The 26,261-nt window shown below is 40.5% G+C and overlaps 1 long non-coding RNA gene across 4 annotated transcripts in view; it reads left to right on the top strand.

Moving 5' to 3' along the window:
• Window positions 1-26,261, top strand: part of LOC124231499 (uncharacterized) — a 63,942-nt gene that overhangs the window by 13,508 nt on the left and 24,173 nt on the right. For 2 of the 4 annotated variants that reach the window (XR_006886572.1, XR_006886573.1), the window contains exons 2-3: window positions 5,200-5,378; window positions 16,338-16,414. This is a non-coding gene — a long non-coding RNA (uncharacterized LOC124231499). The remainder of the gene's footprint in view (window positions 1-5,199; window positions 5,379-16,337; window positions 16,415-26,261) is intronic. The other 2 variants (XR_006886574.1, XR_006886575.1) reach the window with 1 other exon arrangement.

Genomic DNA, 26,261 nt, shown 5'->3' with positions numbered 1-26,261 from the left:
GAGCTTGGTAAATTTAGCCCATTTAGCTGAGATGTGAGAGCAGTACAGTGATGTATATAGAGAAAAGCATGATTCCCGACAGCTGTTGAGAGCCCTTAAAAATAATATATGTTCCCTACAAATTTTCATTCTGAAGTTGGTGCACATTTCCAAGGCGGCCCGGGAAGCACATATGGCGGCTCATTTTTTTCTTTTTTTCTTGACATTCCATGAACCAATTAAGCTCTGAAAAACCATTTAAACACAAGTAGGCCATGATTTCAACACTTACACAAAAATAAAAAATTAAAAAGAGGCTGATATTTGAAGTCCTGTTTTCTCTGGCCCTGCCCCTAAAGCCTCAAAAACATTTAATAATAAATAGATAAAACTCCACTGAGGACAGAAAACCTTTTTTGTTCCCACCTAAAATTTTTTTGTATTAATTTTGCATGAGTATTGTACTAGTGGGGACTCTTGTCTCTTTCCACGTCTGAGTTTAAACCTCCCCAGCCCCTCAGTTTTAAATATGGAAGGGAGACGAGAACTCCTAGGATTTAACATAAAGATAAGATTTAAAATTCCACGAATTTTGAAATATCAGTAAGTGAAAGGAAACCTATCTGCCAATTTTGACTTTCCCATCTGGACTGATTGCGACTTTTATTTCCTCTGCACCTGCCTCTCTCATCCTTTTCGTTGGGAACAAACACAGTCAGCAGATTCTCTACAAAGGATATTAACATTCTTAGGTTTCTGGTTTGGGAACAGTAAGCTTCCACCCCCGGTGCCCAGCAAAGTGAGGTGTGAGAGCATCCTGAAGTTTTATCGCACTGACGAGAGAGCAGGAGGCAAAGACAGATTGGTCTTTGTGAAGTGGAGCAGACAGGAAATAAAGATGGCCGGGTCTATTTCCAGGGACAGTGCGGGCCTGACATTTACTGCCTCCTGTCCATATTCCCATCCTCGTAATTAGAAGTGGGCTTGCTCTCCAGGTCACTGTGTTGCAGCATGGACTTTGTAAGCAGGTCTCATGCCTGCTGTCTTGGCAGATTGCAATATATGGTCTCAATCCCTCACCCCTCCTTGTGTCTACACTTTCTGCAATGCAACTTTGAAGCTTTTTCCATCAAAAGTTAACATCTTGGGGCCAGCCCAGTGGCCTAATGGTTAAGTTTGCACATTCTGCTTCAGCGGCCCAGGGTTTGTGGGTTTGGATCCTGGGTGTGGACCTATACACTGCTCATCAAGCCATGTGGTGGCGGCGGCATCCCACATACAAAAAAGAGGAAGATTGGCACAGATGTTAGCTCAGGGACAATCTTCTTCACCTAAATAAATAAATAAATAAATAAGTAAATAAGTAAGTAAATAAATAAATAAATAGGATAGCATCTATTTCCCCAGCGTTTGCAGTTGGGCTGACCCACATTGGTCTTTAGAATGTGGTGGAAATGTTGATGGGCCAGTGGTGTCCAGGCCTCTGCAGTAGGCAGAGTTCCAAGGTGACCTGCAGTGACCTTCACTCTTGTGTCATCTCCTTGCCTTGACTGTGGTTAGCACCTATGAATATGATGAGCTATTGCCCTTGTGATTCCATAATAGGAAAAGGGATTTTTCAGATATAACTGACTTTCCAAATCAGTTGACCTGAAGATAGGGAGATTATCCAGGTGGGCCTGCCCTATCACATGAGCCCTAAATCTGGGTCTCGAGGTCAGAGACTGAGGAAGTCAGCGATCTGAAGCATGAGAGTGATTTGAAGTGTCCTTGCTGGCTTGGAGAGGGCCTTGAGAAAGGGAGTGTGGGCAGCCTCTGGTTGCCGAGAGTGGACTCTGACTGACAGCCAGCAAGGAAGCAGGGACCTCAGTCCTATAACCGCAAGGAATTGAATTCTGCCAACACCAAGTTTGAAATTGGAAGCAGATTTTTTCCCCCAAGGTCTCCAGACAAGTACTCAGACCAGCTTGTTTTCAGCTTTGTGATGGCCAGAGCAGAGAAGCCAGTCATGTTGTGCTGAACTTCTGATTTACCGAACGGTGAGCTGATAAATGATTGTTGTGTTCAGGTGCTAAGTTCGTGGTAATTGTTATGCAGCAATAGAAAACTAAGACAGTTTCAAAAGACCTGTGCATGTCTGTTCTCTCCTGGAACCTTGCCAAGGTCATGAGACCGTGCCCAGACTAGGCTGCTGGAGACTGAAAGACCACGTGAAGCAGAGCTGAGGCACCCCTGCTGACAGCTGGCCAACTTCTAGAAGCACAGCCACCTAACCAACCCGTGGTTGACCCCACATACCTGAAGGAGCTCAGCTAAGAGTAGAGCCACACAGCTGATCCTAGCATAGGCTGCTGACTTGCAGAATCATGAGTGCTGTGGTCTGAATGTTTGTGTCCCGTTAGATTCATATGTTGACATACCCAATGTGATGGTATGAGGAGGTGGAGCCTTTAGAAGGTGATTAGAGCATGAAGGAGGAACTCTTATGAATGGGGTTAGTGCTCTTTTAAAGAGGCTCCAGAGAGATCCCTGGCCCTTCTGCCATATGAGGTTACAGTGAAAAGATGGCCACTTATGGACCAGGAAGCAGGCCCTTGCCAGATACCCAATCTGCCTGCACCATGGTCTTGGACTTCTCAGCATTCAAAACTGTGAGAAATAAAAAATGCTGTTTATAAGCCACTCAGTTTGTGGTGTTCTGTTATAGCAGTCCAAACAGACTAAGACAATGAGCTATAAAAATAATTGTTGTTTGGTCCATTATGTTTCGGTTGGTATATTACACAGCAATATCTAATTGACAGGCTACCTGTCTTCATGAGCAGGCACCACACCTTGATGTCTTTACTTAATGCTAAGGTGTACATTACCGCGTTTGGAGAGGATGGAACTGATGGAACCGACTGTGCTGAAGATACGAAGCTTTTCTCTGTCTAGTGATGAGACCTCGTTTCAATGAGATATCCAGCCGTCTACGACCTTAGAGCTGATGAAAACTGTGGCATGGTTTTGATCAGGATTATCACACAGGCTGTGTCAAAATTCCTCATTGCCTCTCCAATTCGTGGTAGAAGTATAATCAATTTATAAACATTCGTTATGACCAGGAGCTCAGGGTAAATTATTTTAACAACCCAACTCTTCATAATTGTAAATATGACTTTAAATTGTAAATATGTAAAAAATAAAAGAAAATTGTCTTGCCAAATTTCTGACTATAGTCAAAAGCAGACAGGCTGTGGCAGGCAGCAAATGTGAAAAAAGGAAGATGGAAGATTTCAATGGTGTACTCATGTTGACAGAGTTTACAGCTGTACAGACATTTATATATAAGTGCAATATGTCTCCATGTGAGTCTGAACTGTCCTCAGTAAACTCAGGGAGGCTGTTTTACAAAGCTGGGTTTCTTCTTCAGCAGATCACAGCTTATTTTGTTTCCTAGATGAACAAGTAGGTGTGAAACAAAGATGTGGGTTGCTCAATTTCATTTTGAACTCCTGATATGGATGTTAAGGATCTTAGACTTACAAAGTTCGACTTCTATAGTATTATAATAATAGGAAGACTGCTATAGCATCTAATGTTAGTATCTCCATCAAGGAGCTATGATGATGGCTTGCCCCCGTTCCCAAATACACCAGGAAAGGAGAGAACAGACAACTGCGGTTGGAGGTCGCTGTAAGACTAGTGTGAGGGAAATAGATCAGCAAAAGGGCTGCCATTGCTGACAGATTCGGTGGCGGGGGGGTGAGTGCTCTTGCAGGGGAAAAGTAAACAGTGGCTTGCAAAAAACAGCAAGTGGGTTGTTAAAAGGTCAGACAGGGACAATGTCTCTGTATGAGAAAACTGGAGGTGAAGTGGGTAGGAAATTTAATTCAAAACATTAGTGACCCATAGAGAAAAGGAGAGCCAGTGTAAGGTGGGGATGGAGGAGGTGAATATTCAAGTTCAACTGCAGAGAGACCCATGGATATATTGTTGGTTTCACTGATACAGAGACCTGCAGATATCTCCCAGGAAAAGCCAAGTACTGGATGCTTAGTGTGTTTGACAGGATATTCAGCTGGACATTGTTGTGGATGCCTAGATGAGAAATACCATCCATGTTACCTAAGAGGAATTCTGCCACATCCCAGTAAATGAAGATTGCATGATTTGTATAAACAAAATTGCTCCTCATTTGCTATTTGGCTGGAGAGAGGTGATGAACAGAGGGCAAACCAGCTCTCAGTAACTCCTCAATCTTGCATAGTTCCTATTCTAGAAAAATCTAGGTATCACCAACAAGCAAAATTTGATCTGGAGGGAGAGAGAGATTTCTGTGGGAAATTCAGAAGAGGAGAATAATGATTAGGACTCAGCAAAAGCCTAGGTTTTTCTTGTGTAGGTGGAATCTTTCCCTCTGGCGGGTGGGGAATCTCAGAGGATTTGGATGTGCATGTCGGTCGTTGCTGGCCATCCATTATGTGAGTCTCTCTGGGAAACATTATTCACACAAGCTCTTTTATCCTGACTTGTGGACCCCTGTCTAGTCCCTTTCCACATCCCATTCCTCATGCCTACAGCTTTCTTTTGTTCTGGGCAAGGGAAGAGCAGCTTAGTGAGGTGGGTATCAGAGAGAAAGACTCGTAGGTGTGCCCATGACTCAGAATTATCTGCCTTTGTCAGTACCATTCACATGGGCAGCCCTTCCTTGGAGACCCCACATGACCTGACACATCCATTTACGACAGCACTCATTGCATTGTTTTTGGGAGTCCACTGATTTCCCCCCCACCCCCCCGCCCCCCGACTAGACCTTGTACTCCTGGCACACAAGTCTTTGTTTTATTTATCTCTGACCCTCAGTGCACATCACCGTGCCTGGCACACAACAACAGCACTCAAATATCCATTGAGTCGATGAGACTAAATATGAGAATACACATATGACCATGCTTCCGTTAAAATGTATATTTTTGGCCATTTCCTTTAAAAAAGGATGTGAAATGTTGAAGAGACAAAGGTCTCCAGACATTATATTTCTGTGCAGCACGTAGGGCTAGAAATAGCTGTCTTACTGACCCTGTACTTCAAAGGCAGCAGGAAGCTAAGTGTCGCCATCTTTGATCTATAGCCTACATCAAAGAACAAAAGGGCAGGAGTGAATGGGTAGTTGATGAAAGCGAGTATCTTGTTTCAAGTTCAAAGCAGTGCTTTTGTGACCTGTTATGTTATCAGGAGTGACACATCCTACCCGTGCACTCTGGACAAGCCTTTGGATGTCACCACCTCTGTCTGGGCTACAAGCTATTGGCAAGTCTTCCAGCTGAAAGTCCCAGTTGCACAGTCCCAAGGCGCTCCACAGCATTCCCAGGTCGCCGACAGTTGACTCCAGAGACTGCTTGCTTCCAAGCCAGGTGTGTATTTTATTTTCTGGCAGAGCTATTATTTCATCACTGTCATAAAACTTCAGACTTAGGGGACATTCAAGGACGCAGAAGGAACAATTGAGTCTCATTCCTGAAATGAGATATTTTCACTGGCAACTATAAATGGCTTCATCAAATAGTTGCTTCCCAGCAGATGCTGAATATGGGGAAGTATAATTATAATACAGAGTATGGCACTCTTTCAGAAGTTGGGTATTTATAGACTCTGGCTCCATCACATAGTATCTGCATGACCTTGGGTTACTCAGTCTTTCTAAGCTTCAATTTATTTATATGTAAAATGGACATCATAATATAAACAGGCTATTGGTGAGTGTTGGGGGCCGCTCGTTCCTTACTCCTGATGTTTCTTTCCATCTGAAAGGATCTCCTCCTTTCCCTCTGTTCCCTTCCCTTATTAGCCTGAGGCTTATAGCCTCCCTCCACTAACCCCTTGCTTATTCAAAATTTACTCACCCAACTGGTGGGTGTGAAAGAGCAAGTATAGTGCAGTCCATCCTTTATCATTTCTCCTGGGGCAAACTGCTTCTGGGGAGTAGGAATTTTTTTCTTCTGGGTTGGGGCAGGGAGAGGCCAATGTCCTCCCCCAGCACTGCCTGACTTGTCTGTCATGGTGGGCTGCCTCTGAGAAGATTCTGTATGATCGCTGCCTCATGGTGTTCATGTGCTCATATAATCTCCCCCTCTTGAGTGTGGGCTGGACCTAGTGACTTGCTTCTAACAAACAAATATGGCAAAAGTAATGAGATGTCCCTTCTGAGATTAGCTTACAAAAGGATTGTGACTTCTGTCTTGCTGGCCCTCTCTTTCTCTGTCTTATGGAGCCCTTGCTCTGGAGGGAAGCCAGCTGCTGTGTTGTAAGTAGCCCTACAGAGAGGTCCATGTAGCAAGGGACCAATGTCTCTGGCCAACAGCCAGCAAGGAACTGAGACCCTCAGTCCAACAGCCTGTGAGGAACTAATTCCTGCCAACAGCCAGTGAGTCTGGAAGCCAATCTTTTCCCAGTTGAACCTTTAGCTGACCACAGTCCTGGGCAACACCTTGATTGCAGCCTGTTGAGAAACTCTGAGTCAGAAGACCCAGCTATGCTGCACTCAGATTCCTGATCCACATCAACTGTGAGATAATAAATATTTGTTGCTTAAAGCTGCTGAGTTTGGGATTATTTGTTACACAGCATAGGTAACTAATACAGCTGAGTAGGTCTGGTTCATTCTTGTGTTCAGTTTTAGGAAGCCCTTTGTCTCTCTGACGAATCTTAGCCTCTGTTGGTCATGAAGGTGATAGTTTGCTTCCCATCTGTGTTTTTCTTTTTGGGTTACTTCTCAATTGTTTATTAATTAGAACCCTGGACAAGGGAGAGGTATGTTATTTCCGTCCACTGACCCCTCCACTAAAATCTTCAATTGAAGGCTCTCCATAGATGTTACTTGCCTTCCAGAACTACTGTGGGGATCGCTGCAAGCGAAGTAGTAGGGATCCGGCTTTGCTGGAGACAGAGCTTTCCCAGTTCCTCTTCTATCAACAAAAATGCACACGCTCTTTCTAGGCACTGCTACTGGACCTGACAAAGCCTGGTGTGCTTTGAAGTCCCGTTACCTCCAAACCTAATTCACAAACTTCTCCAAGGCCACTGTCTTGGGCTCGTCATTTGCTCCTATCAGAACATCCCCGTTCAAGCTTAGATCTTAGCAGTGGAAACCTCAAGTTCATGTGAAGCGAGTGTAGGAGGAATTCTGGGGCTTAAACAGCTGCTGAACTTTGAGGTCACTTCAGGAGGAGGACAGGCCTTCCCACTCGATCATAGTGGCAAGCCCATATAACTTTAGGGAAAGCAGACAGAGAAACCTATAATATTATTAGACAGTTAAAGACTTTCTAGAAAGTGTTAACAAGGCCACAAGCATTTGGGCACTCGTCGCTTTTTCTCACTTGTTCTCTCTCGGTTTAGTGAGTTTAAATGTGAGCACACTTAATTTCAAAGCTTTGGCCGCTCCTGGACATTTTTCACACATGGTCCAGGAGTGGGCACTCTATGAACAGCCTCTCACTGGGAGTCACAGCTCCCTGGAGGGAGAGGAGTGGGCTTTACTTGACCCCCTCCGGAGAGATGGCCTGGCAGCTCAAGAAGGTTAAAATGTGCTGTCTCCACTTCTTCCTTTGCGTCTCATTTCAGAATCTGTTTATTTTTTTAAAAAAAATATTTAAAAGCAGAAAAACAGCATTTGGATTTTATAAAATACAACAGATCAATTCCTACTTGTGGTTTTACCCTGGAACCTGGCATAGAGAAAAGTTCTAACAGATATTTTTCAAAAATCATTAGATTCACCAAAATTCAAGCTGGCCCACGACGTTTGGATAGGATCCATTTTTTTTAATCTAATATTTTTCCACCCCAAGTGGTCTCTGGCCTTTAATCCTGTTCTCTGCATCATGAATTTAGGAAAAAACCTGGATTTTCCCACTGAAGATCTATGAGTTCTTCATATCCATGGATTTCTGGGCAAACATAATTACTGGAGTAAGAAGGAAAAGCACAGTTGATAAATTTCCTGCCATTTAGGGAGGCCCCATGATTTTTAATAACCTCCCAATTTCTGCTACTCATCTCTCTCAATTTCCCTGGGCCTCCCTTGATGCTATGCTTATTTTCATATCTGCGTTGGATGACTTAGGCTAATCAAAAGTCATAGGTGATAATTACGAAAAAAATGTTTTATGTTAAATATAATTTGTATGGGGGTAGAATGATAGGCAAGATTTTTTACTTCTTGTTCCACAATTTCTGGATGTATTATTTTTGTGATTAACAACAGTGTGTTAAAGTAAGCCCAGCCTATTTCTGCAAAAAATAGAAAAAAATATTTTATTTTAGGAGACATTTATAATTTTAAAGTGTGGTTAATATATAATATGTCTACATAGTTAATTTGTAAAAGTACATGTCATTTCATTAGGGCGCTATTAGATTCCTATTGCTGCTGTAACATATTACCACAAACTTAGTGTTTAAAACAACACAAATTTGTTATCTTACAGGTCTGGAGGTCAGAAATCTGAAATGGGTCTCCCTGGGCTAAATTAAGATAACAGCAGAGCTGGTTTCTTCTGAAGGCTGCAGGAGGAAGCTGTTTTCCTGCCTTTCCCAGTTTTTGGAGGCTGCCTGCATTCCTTGGCTCATGGCTCTGCATTGCTCCAATCTCTGCTTTCATCATCACGTCTCCTTTGACTCTGACGTTCATGCCTCCCTCTTTCACTTATAAGGACCCTTGTCGTCATGTTGGGTCTACTCAGATAGTCCAGGGAAAGCTCTCTATCTCAAGGTCCTTAACTTAATCGCATTTGCAAAGTCTCTTTTGCCATGGAAGGTAACCTATTCACAGATTCTGTGGATGAGTATGTGGATACCTTTCAGGGGAGGGGGTCATTGTTCTCTTTACCATAGGCATTTTCAGAAGAATGCTGACTTGGGGGTCATGATGTAAAAGGGTCCTAGACTGTCTCTGCTTGTTGGTATCAAGGCCAGGATGAGACAAAAGACAAGAGTCCTTATCATCACTATTGCTATTATTTAGAAAAGATACAATGAATTTTGGGCTGGCTTGGTCGTGCAGTGGTTAAGTTCGTATATTCTGCTTCAGTGACCCGGTGTTTGCCAGTTCAGATCCTGGATGTGGACCTACGCACAGCTTGTCAAACCATGCTGTGGTAGGCGTCCCACGTATAACGTAGAGGAAGATGGGCATAGATGTTAGTTCAGGGCCAGTCTTCTTCACCAAAAAAGAGGAGGATTGGTGGCCGATGTTAGCTCAGGGCTAATCTTCCTCAAAAGAAAAAAAAAGATACAACAAATTTTTATTGCTGTTCTCTTTCTCAGGTAAAACTAAGGTAATTCAACTCTAACTGAGACCATTTTGGTATGCCAACTTGCCCAGTATAGAGGAATCACCCTGAATTCAATAAATAAACCATTCTGTAAAGAAATTATTAGTTTAGGAACCAACTGGTTTAGACTGCCTGAAACTATGCATATATTGCTATAATTGAATAACAGACTGTTTCAGATTATTACATGTATGCATACACACACTACGGGTAAAAAAAAGGCACATTTAACATCCACATGAATCTAAAACCAATTGCTGGAAAGTTTGCGCAAAGGCAAGACATGCCAGGCTGTTTTTTGAGTTTATCTACCTGCAGATTTTATTTAATGTCCTGACATACTTCAAGTGGAATAAAATCCTGATGACCTGTCCATATTTCATTTGCCGTAATGAACATTACAGATCATTAAAGATGGCCACTTCATGTGACTCTCCAAGCTGGAAATCTCCATTCATTCCCCACTGACCACTTTAACACTTTCTGTATGTCTCCCCCTTGTCTGTTACATGAACATCAACAAAACTCATGTTTCCACTTGTTCCTGAATATCCTTAGTGATTTCCAGCATCTCTATCTTTTTTCATCTTATTGCCCTCTGGCTAGAAGATGCTCCCACTTTCTCCACTAATCTTAAATCTATCAACCGAAGGCTCAAATCAGGTTATTTGGACTGGGTGACTCCTATAGCACGCAGGCTGCACCCAGTTTGCTTGTAATTTTGAGCAGGTTCTTTTTATTTGTGGCAAGATGCAATTATGAAGTCTACTCCAAAGCCAATAAATGATAAACAGGGGTGTGTGTGTGTACCCTGGAGTACACAGGGAGCACACAGGGACATGGGCAGCATCAAGAAGATCAGCTTCCGGTCCTAAAATTCCCGACATCCTCTTTGCTGAAACGGATCTGCCTATAGGCACATGATCTGCAGACTTTCTTCTTCTTTTCTTTTCACACTCACCCTTTTCCCATGTTTCCCCTTATTCCTCCTTATTCTTGCTGGGGGAAGACCCCTGAGTGCCAAACCAAGGGACCCTGTGAAATACTGATAATGAGAAAGCAAAGTACTCTAATGACTGGCAAACACATCCTTTTACAACTCAGGTGGTTTCTAATGTTTTGCTCTAAGCAAAATTGAAGATTTATTATTATTCAGGATTATTCAAAATAATGTTTGATGATAGACCTCTATGCTATGTTTAGGATGTAACTCTGAAAAAGGTCAAAGAATTGAAGGACATTGCTGTAACAAAATCTATTCCATTTCCAGCTACTTGTCTTTTTTTGATAAGTCCTATCAGTGCTATTTATTAAAATGGAGAATAACATTAATGCTGGCCTCTATCTCATTCTAGCAACAAGTAATATTCATTCGTGGAGATATGAACTAATTAGGAAAAACAAACCAGTCTTAGCTGTCTTATTAAGAGGTAAAATTCTGGTGGAATTTGCATTTTTATGTTTATCAACTTTTAAAGTATATTTGCATTCTTTTGATTAATTGTGTACTAAATGTGAAGTATTATGATAACTTTTCAGAAGAAAAGTTTTTAAAAAACGTTTGGATGTGCATGGTCACAGGGAATTTAAAAAAATTGTCAATTTACAGCCTGTTTTTTTTGGAGTGAATTATGATGGGCTTATTTAGCAAAATTCTTTAAAGTATAATATATTATTGTATTAGGGTAAAGGTCTATGGAGAAGATGAAATGGAAGTAAGACTTGGAGGAACATTATAAAAGAGATATGTATGTACATTTATATTTTTAAATGGACAATGCTAAGTATCAAATTCCTTTGGAATTTAGATTCCATTAGAAACATGTAAAGAGTGTAGTAATAGCTTTATTTTAGACTTGCAATATTTACACTTCACTGGAAGTCTTGTCTAGCAACTTCTTAACTTAGGATAAAAAGTGAATAGGTAACTTAAAAATGTGATAGGTAGGACACAGTCCTTTGAAATTACTTTAGGGAATAGATGAGCAAAAAGTGTTGAAGAACAGACAACCAAGATCATCCATAATGATTTAAAAGCAAGATTTCAAATGAGATTAATAACTATAGGCTAGGGGTGGCAGAGAGCATTGTTTCAAAGAATGATAGAGCGTGGACTGGCCTCTGACAGCAGGTGGGGTCTGGGATCGGAGGATGATAGAATTTGCAGAATCCAATCTGAGAATTGGCAGGACCCAAACCCTCACTCTCGTCTGCAACCCCAGGGAAGCAGAGGATGTGTGGACAGGAGCAGGAGAGTAGAGATGGCTGCATGGGGGAAATGCCCGGGATTGCATAAAGTTCCACTCATATGGTTCCTCCTAGTGTCTGCTCTGGGTTGGAAGCCAGTTGTCTCATTAATGCACCCTGTTTAGCTTATCTCCCTCCCCTGTCTCACTTTCCTCCATGCCCCTCCCAAAGAAGCTACCTGCATCCGAGTTCTATCTCAGGATCTGCATTTGGGGGAACCCAAACCAAGACATGTGCAGTCAGTTACTTTCTTAAATGGAATAAAGTTAAGTTCCATTCAATTTAGCGTGCATTTATTGGGTGCATTCTAGGTTGGCTCTAAGGATACCCAATAATTATTTATTGATTGATTAATCAGGATGGCATGGCCAGGAGTATCAACTGATCCCATCTCTACTGAGCGTACATGAACAGATTTGGAAAAAACTGACCTTGAAGAAATTAATCTTAGAAAGAGACGATATGTGTAGTGAGAAGCTGATCTGTCAAAAGCCAGAAAGGAAATGGAGAGACATAATGAAAGCTGAACATTTAGTGCAATTCTTTTGGAATAACTGTAATTTTTCATTAAACATTTTTTCCTTCTTACGAAATTTGCTGCTGTTCCCTTGTTGCAACCAGGAACCTTAAAAGAACCCAAGTGCAGTGTCTGGTTTTAAAACAACAGTTCAGCTTTATTCATAAGGGCAAATAAGAATCAGGTTCTAGTCTGAAGTTAATAGGAAATAAGCAACATTTCCCCCTTAACTTTCACTATGGCTCATGTAAGTGCTAGAAATGCAATTACGTAAGCGTCTAGCTGACGTTTGGAGTGTTGCCTTGATTATTTAACTGTAGTTATAAAATGTCTAATTTGCATATTGCATTTTTTTCTTTTGCAGCAGTGGTCTAAAGCTTATAAACAAGGCTTTATTTCTTAAGAAAAGTGTTTAAAACAGAGGCTTCTGGCAGTGAGAATACAGAGACTTAACCAGCATTTGGCTTTGAGCTTCTGTAGGGAGGTATGTTTATAACTACTATTGGAGAAAACCAAAATTAGAGAGAAATAATGAGAGAGAAATAGAAAAGTTATTAACGAGTAGAACCAGAGAGCTTGGAGGAGAAACTGAGTTTCAAATCTCTCTTAAATGGTTCCTCCAAAGGTGTGACCTTGAGCAAGTGGTGGCCTCACTTCTTCCATCTGAAATGATGAGGACCACTTGTGATGCTTAGAATCATCACTGGGGCTTGCTGTCAACTGGTTGCTTTTTCTTTTCTGTAAGGAAGATTGGCCCTGAGCTAACATCTGTTGCCCATCTTCCTCTTTTTGCTTTAGAAAGATTGTCGCTGAGCTAATATCTGTTCCCATCTTCCCCTATTTTTTATGTGGGATGCCGTCACAGCATGGCTTGATGAGCAGTGCTCAGTCCACGCCCAGGATCCAAACCTGTGAACCCCGGGCCGCTGAAGCGGAGCATGCAAACTTAACCACTACGCCACTGGGTTGGCCCCTGGTTTGCTTTTTGATGCTCAAAATTATTGAATAAGTTCTTCCTTCACCACAGTGTTGCAGTGTTTTAATAAGGAACAGACACAGATCAGAAAAAAAAAAAATAGAGCATGACAAGGCAATGCTGGTTCTTATATCCATAGAATGTCTGAGTTGGAAAGAAATTATCATCAACTACTTAAAAATCATTTTAGGGCTCTTACTATGTGCTAAGCACTCTGCTGGACACTTTACAAAGATAACCTCATTGCATCATTTCACCAATCCCATAAGGGGGGCATGATTATGTACATCTTATAGAGAAAGAGACAGGCTCCCAGAGGTAATGTGGCCAACGTCTTAAACTAAAAGTCAAAGAGGAAAGATTTGTTATGCTTTTTTTTAGCAACTTTTTTTTTCTTTTCTCTTTTTTCTTTTGGTGAAGAAGATTTGCCCTGAGCTAACATCCGTTGCCAATCTTCCTCTTTTTTTATCCCTGAGCCAACATCTGTGCCAATATTCCTCTATTTTTTGTCTGTGGGATGCCTCCACAGCATGGTTGATGAGTGGAAGAAGTCCATGCATGGAATCTGAACCCGTGAACCCAGGCCACAGAAGTGGAGCACATGGAACTTTACTCAGCCATGAGGCCAGCCCCCCTTTTATAGGAAGTTTTAACTGAATTTTTGTTAGATCATTTTATTAATTGATATATATCTGTAGTGTTCATTTTTATTTTATTTTATTGTGGTAAGAACACAATGTGAAATTTAGTTTCTTAAATTTTTAAGTGGACAATATGTTATTGTTCACTATGGGTGTGCTGCTGTATAGCAGATCTCTAGAGCATATTCATGTCTTGCTTAACTGAAACTTTATGCCCATTGATTAATAATTCACCATTTCTCCCTCCTCCCTGCCCTTGACAACCACCATTCCTTTCACTTTTAATTCTATGAATTTGACAGTTTTAGATACCTCATATAAATGGAATCACACAATATTTGTCTTTCTATGACTGGTTTATTTCACTTAACATAATGTCCTCAGAGTTCATCCATGTTTCTGCATATAGCAGAATTTCCATCTTTTTGAAGGCTAAACAGTATTCCATTGTATGTATATAACACATTTTCTTTATCCAATCTTCTGTTGATGGACGCTTAGGTTGTGTCCACGTCTTGGCCATTGAATAGTGCTGCAATGAACATAGGAATGCTAATATATCTTCAAGATCCTGATTTTAATTCTTCTGGATAAAAACCCAGACGTGGGATTGCTGAATCATATGGTAATTTTACTTTTAATTTGTGAGGAACTTCCATACTGTTTTCCATAGTGACTACACCATTGTTTTCATTCCCACCAACAATGTGCAAGGGTTTCAATTTCTCCACATCCTTGGCTGACAACACTAGCTGTCTTTTGTCTTTTTGATAATAGTCAACCTAACAGGTGTGAGATAATATCTCATTTTGATTTTGATTTGCATTTCCCCGAAGATTAGTGATGAGTATTTTTTCATATACTTGTTGGCCATTTGTGTATACTCTTTGGAAAATGTCTATTCAAATCTGTAGCCCTTTTTGTTTTTCTGAGGAAGACTCACCCTGCGTTAACATCTGTTGTCAATCTTTCTCTTCTTTTGCTTGAGGAAGATTAGCCCTGAGCTAACATCTATGCCAATTCTCCTCTATTTTGTATGTGGGTCGCCACCACAGTATGGATGACAAGTGGCTTAGGTCCCTGCCCAGGATCTGAACCTGTGAACCTGGGCTGCCAAAGCAGAGCTTGCCGAACTTAGCCACTATGCCATGGAGCTGGCCCCAGTAGCCCATTTTTCAATGGGGTTATTTGTTTTATTGAGTTATGTTGTATGATTTTTAACCACTATGCATATGTCTTCCTCTTCTTCCTCCCCCTCTCTTTTAAAATGAGACTGTTGGAAACTCTGTGATGTTCCAAGATGCCTGGAGTAATAAGCGACAGAGGACGTAGAATGTAGGCTTTGACTCAGGCAAGTAACTTGGTGCTGCACCGCTTGCCACCACCCCAGGCTTCCCTGTGCGACAGAGGAGATGGCTGACATGCGAGTGTGCCGTGACACGTAGACTGATTGTTCTCAGTGTTTCAAAATGACATCTACAAGCCCTGTAGCAGGTTTCGGAGGCCCAGATCCCTGGGGTACCAAAGGGAGTCGAGCTCCTTCGCTTCCTTTCCTGGACGCCTTCCTTCCCAGGAATAAAGAGCACAGGAAAGATTTTAATGGCCTTTGGCTGATAAATGGATATAATTATTATTCTTTAAATGGAAACAACTCACTCAAAGACTTTTCGGATGACTTTTGAAAGAACAAACAAGCAATTTTATGCCGGTAGCTTGGGTAGTTCTGTGTTACAAATCCCCTTTCCATTCATTTACCAGTTTCCTGTCTTTTCCATTAGACTCCTATTCCTGTTGACTTCGCTTTTCGTTTACCTAGAAAAGCTTAGTTCATCTAAAAATGGGGGACTTCGCTGTACCCTTTTTAGTTTTTTTTTCACTAAAAAACTTTTTAGTAAATTTAGTTCAGTTTTTCAGTTTTTACTAAAAGTTATTCCTAAACTCTCCCTATTTATTTTATTTTTAGTATTCTCTTTTATTATTATTATTTTTACCATTCTCTTATTTATTTATTTATTTATTTATTAAAGATTTTATTTTTTCCTTCTTCTCCCCAAAGTCCCCCGGTACATAGTTGTATGTTCTTCGTTGTGGGTCCTTCATAGGTGTGGCATGTGGGACGCTGCCTCAGTGTGGTTCGATGAGCTGTGCCATGTCGGCACCCAGGATTCGAACCAACGAAACACTGGGCCGCATGCAGTGGAGCGCGCGACCTTAATCACTCGCCTACGGGGCCAGCCCCTACCATTCTCTTTTTACGATTTCTTTTTACTTTTTGACATCTGTTTCTACACTACTTCTAGACTGAGACAAAACAGTCACCTCAAACTCATGATGACTCAATTTTTTTTTCCCTTGAAAAATCTCAAGTAACGTTTAGAAGTTAGTGATTATTCTTTACAGACACGTTTGTGTCTTCAAAGAGCACCACTGAAGGCACAAACCAAGTTTTCTTTCAACCAATAAGTAATTTTTATTTCAAGGGTTCGATGTCCACATCAAATAACCATCTATTGATGTGGATGTGTGTGTGTAATAGTTAAGAATGTGACCTAAATTACCTTCGTCAAGTCTGGCTCAAAACTGGTGTGACTTTGGGCAAATTGCCTAACCTTTCTTTGTCTCTTTCTTCTCATCTTTAAAATGGCAAAAAACGATAGTACCTATCTCAGAGGGTTCCTGGGAAGATGAATCAAGTCAATACCCGGAAAGTACATGGAATGGTGCCTGGTTCAGAGTAAGTAGCATATAAGTGTTAACTACTATATAGTAGCATGAATTCTCACAACTCTGCTATGGCTCTAGTTCAGCCTTGTCTGGTGCAAACATAATGAGGGTCATATACACAATTCAAAATCTTCTAGTAGCCACTTTTAAACAAGGTAAAAAATAAACAGGTGAAATTAATTTTAATAGTACATTTCTTTTAACCCACCATATAAAAATGTTTCAATGTGGAACCAATAAAAAAATTATTCACAAGATATTTTACATTATTTTTTATCATATTGCATCTTTGCAATCAGTGTGTATGTTTCACTTACAGCATCTCTCAATTTAGATTAGCCACGTTCAAATGCTCAATGGCCACATTTGGCTATTGGCTACTGTACCGGGCAATGCATCTCTAAAGTGTCAAGCATTAAGATGAAAATTCTGACATAACACTTCTTTTGCCATGGATAGTTTATGTAACATTGTTGCCAGACTATTTTAGTAATACTACTAATCTAGGAATAGGGTTGGGCTCAAGAAATGTTGAGAAGAATTTGAAATTTGTCTCTGGAGTTCCTCTCGCCCTGGCTCAGTGCCTTCCTCCGATCCGACACAGTGCTCCCTGCTGCTGTCAGGATCTCTGGTGAAGCCCATCCAACTTGCCTCCAGGCCACACTGCTATCTATTCTGTGCTCTGTACCCCCAGGACCCTCATGTGATGAAGTTGTTGTCGATTCTTCTTATTTATGGCAGTTATGTTCTATAAAGTCTTGCAAACACCGAATTAGCAAATACTGAAGCATTGCTCCTAGGAGAAATACAGGGTTAAGTTCCTGTGAGCCTCTGGTCACAATATTTTCATCAACTGATTAATACATAACCTCATTTGATATGTTTCTGTTTAAAGACACCTTATTTACCCTGCACTGTTGATTCGTTAACATTCAACTCATGGACAACAACATTAGAAGTCATGCCAGAATGAAGCTTATTTAATAGACATGCTGGACAGTACTTCAGTGCAGTGCTTGGGAGATCATTTTAAATAGTGAAATCGCCATCCAAAAACAAAAAAATGCAAGAAAACATGGCAGTAAATAGACTGCAAAAAGGACACTAGTTTTATGATATGAGAGCTGTAACGAGAAGGCAGAGAGCCCCGCCTTCTTCGACCTCAGCTGGGAATGTGTATGTTGGGCAACTCCAATTTTTTACTGCTCTGTGTATATCCGTGAATGACCGTGAAAGCTCCATGAGTATTGATTTAGGGGTTACAAATAAATTTTAGTGAGTAGACGAATCTGGGAATAATGAGGATTGGCTGTGTTCCTTTTTGACAGCATCTGCATTTTCAGAGATGTGGGTGGGCAATTGGGAAGCTACTGGGTTCCTTCAAACTTTGTCACATGGATGATTGCTCATACATGGTGAACTGCTCCTTCCTACTCCCGGGGAGTGGAGCAGCCAAATGAGTGTTCCCTGGGACTTGGTTGGGCAGAGTCAACTACAAGCAGAAAGAGCCAGAGAATGAGCAAGGCTGCACCTTGGGAAAAGGTAAAAGTTGAGGAGCTCAAAACAGTGATTCTCAACTGCAGCAAGGGTGGGAGATAAGGTCAACTGATGAGGATCCCATAAGAAGAGGCATTAACCGAGAGCCAGACACCACCCAGAAGCATGTGGAACAGGCCAGGACTCTTAGCTGAATAGGGATGGGGTGTCCAGAGTTGCCTTTTTTTGGGAACTTGCTGTGTGGTGCATAAGTAGATTTCTCTGGGATAAAGGCACAGGGTCGTGGGCCAGGACAATACCCTGGCTCACATGTAAGCTTGCCGCATATGATCAGTGACAGATTATGCAAGAATTGTTGATACTTTCATCTCCTCTTTTGTCTCCTCATTAATCAAGTTGACCTGGTTTTCTTAATTCACTGGGACCTCACCCTTTGTCTCTTTCTTCAAACCACTTTTTGTTTTAAACAAACAGAAGTGTAGGTATATGTTGTAAATGATTCTAATTTTACCAAGAAAACAGCAGCATATTTAAAATATATAGTGATTCTATTATTATACAATTTTACCCATTATTCTGAGCTCTCCTTTTGGTAATCTTTTTAAATAATTTGGGCTTTTTTTTGGAACAAAGATTGTGTTTAGCTTTCTGTGTATTACTCAATCCCATGGCACAGTAGACAATTTTTTATTGAATAAATTTGATGTGTAATATTGCATAAGTTTAAGGTGTATAATGTGTTACTTTGATACATTTATATGTTGTAATATGATTGCTAATGTGATATTTATCATATTACATCATTAAGTACAATATTATTGTCTATATTCATTATACTGTGCATTAGGTCTCCATGGCTTATTTATTACTCGTTTTAAGTTTGTACCCTTAAACACCATCACTCTTAGCCTACCCCCTATCCCCTGGTAATCAGAATTTTACTCTGTTAATTACAGGTTTAACTTTTTTAGATTCCACGTATAAGTGATATCATGCAGTACTTGTCTTTCTGGTTTTGACTTATCTTCCTTAGTATAATGTGCTCAATGTCCATCCATGTTGTTGCAAATGGAAGGACATCTTCCTTTATTAGGGTTGAATAATATTCCATTGCATATATGTACCACATCTTTTTTATCCCTTCATCTGTTGACAGGCATTTGGATTATTTCTATATCTTGTCTGTTGTGAATAATGCTGTGATCAATATGAGAGTGAATATATCTCTTCGTAATCCTGTTTCCATTTCCTTTGGGTATATACCCAGAAGTGAAATTGCTGGATCTCATGGTAGATCTATTTTTAATTTTTTGAGGAAATCTCATAATGTTTTCCATAGCAATTGGACCAATTTACATTCCCACCAACGATGTACAAGAGTTCCCTTTTCACCACATCTTCGCCAACATCTATTGTCTCTTGTCTTCTTGATGACAGCCATTCTAACAAGTATGAGGTGGTATCTTATTGTGGTTTTGATTTGCATTCCCCTGACGATTAGTGATGTTGAGCATTTTTTTCATGTGTCTGTTGACCATTTTGATATCCTCGTTGGAGAAATGTTTGTTTAATTCTTCTGCCTATTTTTAAACCAGATTGTTTGTTTTTCCGTTATTGAATTGCCTGTATTTTTTTTATATTTTGGATATAAATCCCTTATCTGATCTATGGTTTGCAAAAATTTTCTCCCATTCTGTAGGTTGTCTTTTCATTTTGTTAATTGTTTATTTAGCTGTGCAGAATCTTTTGAGTTTGATGTAGTCTTATTTATTGATTTTTTCTTTTGTTGTTTGTGCTTTTGGCATCATTCCCAAAAGATTATTGCCAAGACCAATATCAATGAGCTTCTTTCCTACGTTTTCTTCTAGGAATTTTATGGTATCAGGTCCTATGTTTAAGTCTTTGATCCATTTTGAGTTAATTTTTGTAAGTGGTGTGAGAGAGGGGTCCAATTTCATTGTTCCACGTGTGTGCTCCAGTTTTCCCAGCACCATTTGTTGAAAAGACTATCCTCTCTCCATTGGGTGTTCTTGGCTCCTTTGTCAAATATTAGTTGACTGTATATGCTGGGGTTAAATTCTGGGCTCTCTATTCTGTTCCATTCACAGTAGGCATTCTTTAACCATGTTTGTTCTTTTAACTGGAAATACCATCTGGTTGCATTGTTTCCAAACTGGAACTGATTTTTCCTAGACTTTATTCTATGTACAATTCAGCCATATCTCATGGTCTCTTCCTGCCCTATTCCAAAACACTCTCTACACCCTACCTGTACATGAAAATGCATTTATATTTTGTTATATTTTGAACAAAATTAACAAGTCTCAATGGGTGTATTTTCCCACTTTTTTGCAGCTTTACAAAAATTAGGGGAGAACATAAGCAAAGAGTAGGAAAAATGTATCTGGAATGATATAATATGGTACCATTGGAAGCTAAATAACCAAATTGGAAAAGGATGCTAAGAAATAATCAATAAATTAGAATCTGGATAAGGCAAAGCTTCGAAAAATTCATCCATCATTTAGAAGACCACTTTTATTGAAGATGTATTAGGACGATGATATGACAGAAAATTTTGAGAAATAGAAAAAGGATCCCATAACTCTTAACACTAACATGACTCCATAAATGTTGCTTATTAATTATTCTGCCATGCAGTATAGAATGGTGGTCAGGAGTGTCAGCTCAAGTCAGACAGACTTGGCAATAAATTCCAGGTCTGTCATTGCTGATTGAACAAGTTATTTAAAAGTCTCTGAGCTTTAGTTTTCTCAGCTGTACATAGGCCTAAATAGGTAATGCATCTAAAGTGATTAACAAGATACCTGAGGCAAGTTAACTTCTTGTTAATATAATTTCTTTCAACGTGTATCTCTTAAGCCCATCTTTATGTGCCGTGTGCCATCTTCATGGAGCTATCTCATAGACCATAGAGCTTATGGTCTAGAGAGGGAGGAAGACAATCAAATAAGCATGCAGATGGACAATGGCAGATGGAGGAGGAAAAATGCAGCATGTTAGGAGAGCATCAAACAGAGATCTGGCTTGATCTGGGGGCCCAGGGAAGATTGCTTGAGACAATGAGTTTGGGCTGAGAAATAAAGGAGGATTGGGGTTAAATAGGTTAAGAAGGAGGGGACCCTGGGAAAGGAGTGTATCCTAGCAAAAGAACTTTACATACAAAGCCTCTGAGGTAGTGGGGGTCGCAGGCTTTTCGGGGAACCGAAGGTTGGCTAATGTGGCTGGAGGACCAAGAATGGGTGTGGGAGTGGCAAGCGATGAGCCTGAACAGATGGGCAGAGGCCACATCACACTGAGCCTTTATCTTAAGTGCAGAGGGGAGCCAACGCAGGACTTTAAGCTGGGGAGAGGCACGATCTCTGTGAGAACAGAAGGAAGCAGGACAAGGGTGAATGCGTGCTCTGGCCATCCTTAAAGTGAGAGCTGATGGCGGCTCGGACAGAGTGGTGACACAAGCAATTGAGAAAAATGGAGAGATCTGGGGGATATTTAGGAAGTAAGATGGCCAGGAGTTTGATAGGCTGAGTAGGGCGGTTGAGGAAGAGAGAGGTGTTGAAGACTGGAAATTGAACATGTCGTGGCACCATTCATTTGCCATAGGTAATACAGGAAAGCTACCAACTTGTAGGGTACTTTTGTCCTTCCTTACATGCAGACACATTTCACAAATCTGAAACCACAGTGTGCATTTTGCCTAAAAACTTACTTTTATTCATGAAAGAGCATCAATATTCACATGTATGTATCTATGCAAACACAAGTCAGCCAGCCCGGGTGGTCAAGCGGTTAAGATTCTGCACTCTCACTGCCACAGCCTTGGTTAATTTCCTGGTCAGGAAACCACATCACCTGTTTGTTGGTTGTCGTACTGTGGTGGTTGCTGGGATGCTGAAAGCTATGTCACCAAGATTTCAAGTACCAGCAGGGTCACCTGTGGTGGACAGGTTTCAGTGGAGCTTCCAGACTAAGACAGACTGGGAAGAAGGACCTGGCCACACACTTCTGAAAAAATTGGCCATGAAAACCCTATGAATAGCAGCGGGGCATTGTCTGATAGAGTGCTGGAAGATGAGAGGATGGTGCAGAAAGACCAGGCAGGGTTCGACTCTGCTGTGCACAGGGTCGCTAGGAATCAGAATTGACTTGATGGCACTAACAACAACAAATGCAAGCACATATACACAAAAATATTATGTTACCCATCATTTTTGTAAGCTAGTCAAAATCTTTATTCAGCTTTATTTATTTTTCAAGAAATTTGAAAATTTTATACCATTATTATTTCTAGAAGGCTGTCTTATATGCTTTGTTTATAGGTTCTAAATAACTGTAATCCATTAAACTCCCAGTCAAACATTTATTTTCTCCCCATAGAAAGAAATTCATGCTCTAAGGATTTAGCATCGTGTTCAAGGCCCTGAACTACTTTCCTTCCTCATCTGCATCATTTCCCTGAGGGTTTTGTGTTTTCTTGGTCTTGATTCTGTTGGTCCCTCTGCCTCGGATGTCCCCTAAATACTTCTGCCCTAGTTGAACTCCTATTCATCCATTGAGGCCTCTTTGAAACGTCACCTCCCCTCTGAAGCTTTTCTGGATCCCTGTCAAATTGTTTCTAAACTGCCTTGTTCTGGGGTGAGTTTATATCACAGACAGACTTGAATTAAAGTGAAGTTGTTCCTAATCTCCTCCTTCAGATCAACAGTTTCTAATAATTTTGATGAATTTTACTCCCTATCAGTAAACACCGTTCAGTGTACCCTCTGATTTAAGTGGGTTTTCCCCAGAAGCAGGTCCTGAGATAAGGATTTAAGTGCAAGGAGTCTCTTTGGGAGGGAATCCCAGGAAGTACGTTTCGGGGAGTGGGGAACTGAGACAGGGCAGGGAAGGAAGCCTGGAGGAGGAGCATTAGTGAGCAGATCACCAGGCAGACAACCAGGGCTCATTCCGTCTGGGACTTCTGAGGGGCTGTGCAGAACATGCCTCAGGGTTGTCACACCTGAAGGCAAGAATACTGGAGAGATTGTCCTCTAACGTCAGTCAGTCAACAGTTGAGGCCTGCTCCAACGGGCCTTGACTCTCCAGCACTTTGGCTGGCCTGGACTGCTCTGCTCCTGGGCCAAATACACTCCAGCACCAGACGGCCCCTCATGCAGAGAGGGGCAGCTATCTACAGTCAACGGCCATTGGCAAACAGGGAACAGTGAGTGCTGAAAGCACTGATGATGTCTGCAATGCCCCCATATACACACAGAATATTTTCTTATTTCTAAGTCATATGCAACAGTGAAAGCTTCTCCTTCCTCTGAAACAATTAAGAAGATGTGGTATTTGGGAAGGGAAAGAGGGTATTACCAGAGGGAGTGTGGTAGGAACCTGGATTTTTATGAAATGTACCTAAAGTTTTTAGCTAATATATTTTAATGGCAAACATATTAAAAATCAGGGTCTCGAATTTATAGTGGCTGTAGAAGGAAAGTGAAAAATAACAAGGCTCTGGAGTCTGACTGTTTTTAGTGTGTAAATGCCACCAGCAGAAGGAAAGGGTTGTAAAATCTTATCATGGGATACGGGAGGCATTAACCACATAATTAAAAAAAGGAGCGTTTTCTTGGGAACAGTGTAATGCAAAGCCTGTTTAATGGACTCGGAATTTGGACGGGGCCTTGGTTTAGGAATGTGTTACCTGAAGTCTTGAAAAATAGCAGGCGTATGTTATGTGAAGTCTACGCATGGAAGCGGGCTTGTCTGATGCTTTCCCAAGACAGAAAGGAGAAAACTAATTCTTTTCATTCCATTTTCCTTATTTTTGTAGCACTCACTGTCCTTCGATTCTTTTCTATTGCATTCTCTCTTCACTCCTACTCCTTAGTACTTAGTACTCCTTAGTCCCACTCCTTAGTACTGGCTGCTTTTTAAGGTGATGTGATTTCCGGATTTGTGGAGTATGTTAATTTTTCAAGAAAGGAATCGGTGCTGAATTGCAGCCACCGTGCCTGAGTTAGAAAGTATTTAGGCAATTCGTTGTCTGTACACACACGGAGAAAGTATCTTACTTGAGAGAATGTGTATAGATTTTCTTATTCATCTGCAAAGTTCCTATCACAAATAACATTTTAAAATCAAAGGGAGATAAAGTCTTGGTGGGCTTGTGTTACTTTAAATTACTTTCAAGAACCAAATCACACCACTCATTGGCTAGTTTTTCTATTTCCAAATCGTATTCCCAGCAGAATGCCAATACAGTCCAGCAGTTTAATTCATTATTATACAAAGTCCAAGTGAGTGAAATTTTAACCTCTGCTTCTAACCACTTCATGTTGGTTTTATCTGTAATTAACTTAGTGAAAAGCATTTGATGACAGAGTCTTCTTGTGTCCCAATTACCTAACTTATGAGGTCCTTCAAGGAGTTTAATTTAACCACTTTCTACTGAAGAGTATCATGTGGTAGAGCAGGAACATTACGTAAGAATTCTAGGTGTTTTAACAAGGAATCCCGAAGGCATTATTGGATGAGCCCACACGGGGAATGTTTGTAAAGCCTTGACTGGTGTGGTTAGGTCTGGGGCATATTGTGGTCGAAAGAACACAGCACTGAAACCAAAATTAGCTTCAGAGTAACTTAAATCCTTAACATCTCTCAAAAGCAACGCTTTTAAAAATTCCTTTTCCTACCCCATTCTCATTCACTGCGCACATTCTCTGCAGGTGAATCTGGGCCTTTATTTTTCAAATGCTCTTCATCTGGGAAAATTTCTCCCCTAGCCTCAACTCTCCAACTTCCTATGCTTTTGTCCCCTGCCATCCACTTGATTCTGCCTTAAAAAGCTCTGAAGAATCAGTCCTGCAAAAGTGAGTGCTCCTGGGAGGGCAGAAAGAGGAGGACAGACTAGGAAAAGCTAGAACCCTTTTTTATGGGAAGAGGGATAGGAAAGGCAAGGAATCCTTATAAAATAATCTTTCTATTGAAAGTATAAAGATATGGGTATAGGAAAATTTTTTATCTGACATCACGAAGGGGAATTTTATTAATGGTAGACGTTGCTGTCCTTTATAACAGCTACCTGGAGACATTTGAGAGATGCTCAGATTTGGTAAATAACTTTATGTACTATCTACACCTTTCACGATTTCGACTTCACTCTTCTAACCCTCGTCTCTTAATCTCTCATATTTGAGACGTATGTCTATTCTCTTAAGTGTTTTAATTAACTTCTTTGGACTTCCCCAAGTCAACTATGTTTTCTTTGAGGTATGATAGTCAGATTGCTCACAGTACTCCAGGTGTATGAGCCACTTTTGTACAGGAATGACAGATTTGCTTGATCAACTTTTAGCATCCTTTTTTGCTAATGCCCAGCATTATTTTTGTTGTTATAAATTTCCAAAGCACCAATATCTTTAAAAAACACACCATACCGACTCCTACACCATTTTCCTTAGTGGTAACCAATCTTGAGAACTGTCCTAATTATCCTTCTGGAAATATGGTTTGAACTAATTGTTGCATCTGCCTGACCTGTACGATCAGAAAATATGATTTGCTATTTTTCACCATACCCAGGGGATTATAATCAACCCTGGGGATTATAACCAAGAGCAACATGATGGATATGCTAAAATACATAATAATCATTGACTACATAAGCATAGATAAAAAATGGGTCGAAGAAGGTACTTTTTGAGAGGGACACAAAAGCATTTCTGGTAGGAGGAACCAGTAAAAGTGAAACTTGATTTTCAAAGATCTTTAACAAAAGATTTTTAAGTCCACACATAAGTTTCATATTACTTGGTAGAACATTTTATTGGGAAGAAAGAATTATCTAAATGTAGGAAGCAAATTTTATTTACAAGAGAGTGATTGTCTTGCACTCTGTCCTGACTTATTTTAAAGGAGGCCCACAGAAGGAAAGCTGGAGTTTGCTTATCAAGCCAATGCAGCTGGTAGACTGCAGCAGTGGGTTTAAAGGGTAGTCTGGGAACTCCAGGGGTTCCCAAGATAAACTGAGAGGGTCTTTGAGGTCAAAACTATTTTCATAATCATGCTAAGATATTATTTACCTTTTCTGTTTACATTCTCTGACCAGAGTACGAAGTGTTCACTGCAACTCATCTTCAAAAAATACCAGTTGTTGAATTTTGGTATAGTATCAAAGAATACCCACGATTATCTGAAAGAGTTGTTAAAATACTCCTCCTATTTCCAATTGCTTAGCTGTGGGAGGCTGAATTTTCTTCATGTATTTTAACCAAAAGAGTGGATTGCAGCATATTGAATGTAGCGGCAGACATGAATCTTGCTGCTTTCTGTTGAGTCATACATTAAAGAGATTT

The sequence above is a fragment of the Equus quagga genome, chromosome 21 (assembly GCF_021613505.1).
Source record: "Equus quagga isolate Etosha38 chromosome 21, UCLA_HA_Equagga_1.0, whole genome shotgun sequence".
Lineage (NCBI taxonomy): Eukaryota > Metazoa > Chordata > Mammalia > Perissodactyla > Equidae > Equus > Equus quagga.
The sequence above is the reverse complement of the archived record's forward strand: the minus strand, read 5'-3'. Positions and strand labels throughout refer to the sequence as shown.